Here is a 3,539-nt window from a genome sequence, read left to right on the forward strand (position 1 = left end):
ATATATATACATAACACACTATATATACTACAAGAAATTATATTTGAAAATATATATACATAACATACTATATATACTATATATATATATATATACACACATACATAACATACTATATATACTACAAGAAATTATATAAGGAAATATATATACATAACATACTATATATACTACAAGAAAATATATACGAAAATATATATACATAACATACTATATATACTACAAGAAATCATATAAGGAAATATATATATACATAACATACTATATATACTATATATATATACTAACATACTATATATACTACAAAACATTACAAGAAATTATATTTGGAAATATATATACATAACATACTATATATAGTATAGTATACTATATATACTATATACTATATATATATAGATATATATACTAACATACTATATATATGCTACAAAACATTACAAGATTTTTCAAAAGGAGGGCCCCACCCCCAATGACCATTGCCAACGGTCATATTGCACAAATAGCCTATTTTTTTTTTTCTTTTTCAATTTACAAAACTAACCTTCTCTAAAACTATAAATACCCACCTTCCTCTTCTTCATTTCAATACTCAATACTCATTTCTCAATCTAAATTTCTCTCAATCTCTCAATCTCCAATTTTCAAGGCTTCAAGTCTCAATCTCAGATTTCAAGTTAAATCATGCCTCGTTCGGAAAGAGTGCGCTTATTTGTTTCGCAACACTTTGAAGTGCTTGAAGAAAATGAAGAAGGCCAGATATTAAAGTGCAAGAACTGTGGAAGAGTCTTAAATTTTCGTTCAGGGTGTACCACAGGCATTTTAAGGAGGCATATAAAGTATTGTCTTGTGCATATTTATCCGAAAATTCGTCTTTAAGATTTTTCGATAATTTGTGTTATTTTAAAATTATTAGACGTATTTATGCTTAATGTTTTACTTTGTTATTAATTTATTATGCATGATAATTTAGTTTTACTATTGTTTTGTTATTTTACTTTTTCTTCAAGCACTTTAATAATTAGGTTTCTATATTATATATACTACATATATTTATATAGCCATGTATAAGAGCAATTTATATTAGTATATACATATATGGTTTACAAGAAATTGCCTTAAACAAAAAAATTAAAAAAAATAGCCCGGAAATAATAAAAAAAAGCCCGTTAGGCCCGTACGGGCCCGCGAGCCCGGCCCATTTAGCCTAGGACCATGTGGGCGTAGGCCCGTCATGGGCTGGTTCCACCCATTGAGCCCATGAAGCCCGGGACCGTGAAGCTCGGGACCGCTAAGCCCAGGCCCGTTTAGCCCGGCCCATTTAGCCCATTTAGGCCCGGGCCCGGCCCAGAATACAGCATTACCTGTATATGAGAACTTCCAATCTCCAAGTTCATAAAACACACAAATTACCATACCTGATCCCAATTTCGCCACTCGCATATATAGCTCACCTCTAGTACTCAATCATTCCACGAGAGATACTCTAAGATTCTTCTGTGCTGCCAAGCAAACTCGAATATCAGCAGCCGATCTGACAAGAAGTGCTGCAATACTACTGAAGTACCATCAACTTAATCACATTGCCTCTTTCTGAAACATATACCCTCGTAAAATCACCTCAATTAGCATTTCCGCTTCCTTAATCATTTGAAGATCATTCCTTAAATCATCTGAAGCTCATTTCTCTAATTATCTGAAACTGCCCGTGCTGTCTAAGAATTTATGACCTTCCATTCAAACCTGAACTTTGACCTTACTCATGCCAATCTCAATCCTACACAACATTTCGCATATGCCATACTATCCCAGGATAACACGAGAACTTCATATCCCTTCCGAGCCACAAACATCTACGAACTCAACTAGTCAAGAACTTTCCATTGGTCCCATCTAGAAGAAAAAAAATCATTACACATCCCATACCTCTCATATTCATAGAAAATGCACCGCTCCAGCCACGGTAGAAATCAACAAGAACCTTCCCAATTCCGTTTGCACAAATTAAACTGCCAGGACTGAATCCTTCTAACTAGACCAAGCTAAGCAAGCCATCAAAGCCCATGAGCATTGTTGCAAAATACCTGTAAGAACCCACTACCTCGAACACATACAAAGAATTGATCATATCCTTACCATACCGATTCGGTCTACTATCAACCCATTTCCATCTATCTGAATTTCCTTCTGATTCATTTTCAACTTGATGCTCCCTCTTGCTGTAGTACCACAATCTCTCAATCCCAAGCTCACTACACGAGATCCAAGCACAAGACCACACTGTCTAAGACCCATGAGCCACTGAATACTCTCTCAAATATTCCCAGAAACACCACATTCCAGAATACTTTACTCTGAAGAACTTCCTGCGAATCTAAATCCGTTACCTTTACCTTCCTAATACTGATACATAGAATCCCATAATTAACATAAAAATACCACAAGTCTTGACCTCTTCCAATGAAAAAACAGTTTCTAACCATGCATGCAACTTTAAATACCCGATTGTTTCCTGCAGAATCTTGAACACATTAGAACCATTCTCGAAAGTCATTCACTCTTATTCAAACTGCAAATTACCTGACCTAACGAACAGAACCACCCGTGCCTCATTGGCACTCCGATACCGCAAAAATGAAATCCTCATCCCAGTACAACCAAGTAACTTCCTGCTCTATGCGCCGAGCATTCTTTACCAACAACACTCTAGACATTTCGTGATTCTCATACCTTATGAAGCATAATATAACCTTTGTCAAAATATTCCTTTTCTCTAGCCGTAGCTAATTCACTTGCACGCCCCAAACTGGAACTACCATAGCACCTAACCGTGCATTCCACTGCTCACAGCAGACTCCCCCACTTGGCTCGAAGCCAAAGATCAAGACACGCTCAATAACTCATAGCACTTTTACTCTATTGATGCCACAATACCATAGTGAGATTGAACTCAAATCATTTATAAGTTTGTGAAAACACAGATCATCCAGTACTGTAGATCTTCTGCAAATCTCGCATTCATCCCCGCAACAGTTAAGCCCACTCTCTTAAGCGACCCGAAATTTCAAACCTTCAATTACACATGAGATCTTCTAACATACACATAAGGATCACACCATTTCAGAACACTCCGCAGGAGATAACCCACCTGCTTCGCCTCACTATAACATTTCCGTATACCTTCCACCGTCATACACATTACACAGCCAGTTAGTCTTCTTGAGTCTGAACTCATACCGCAACATGAAATTTACTTCACTCCCAACTAGGAGACATGAAAAGATTCTTCACGCGCCCATAACTCGGGGCTACACATCCAGTCACAATGGAAATCATACACTTAATAGTTCATCTATCATCCAGCAGACCTTCCTCGTCACTTCCAAGTCTCATAGATACATCTCGCAGTACTAATACACTCTTCACATAGCTACCCAGCCGTCACTTCCACTAATAGGGACACTACCGAACATATAAGTTCAAATCACTTATTCACACAATCAGCACCTCGGTGCTCAAGCCATAGGCAAAGATCCGGC

Source organism: Nicotiana attenuata, unplaced genomic scaffold (assembly GCF_001879085.1).
Source record: "Nicotiana attenuata strain UT unplaced genomic scaffold, NIATTr2, whole genome shotgun sequence".
Taxonomy (NCBI): domain Eukaryota; kingdom Viridiplantae; phylum Streptophyta; class Magnoliopsida; order Solanales; family Solanaceae; genus Nicotiana; species Nicotiana attenuata.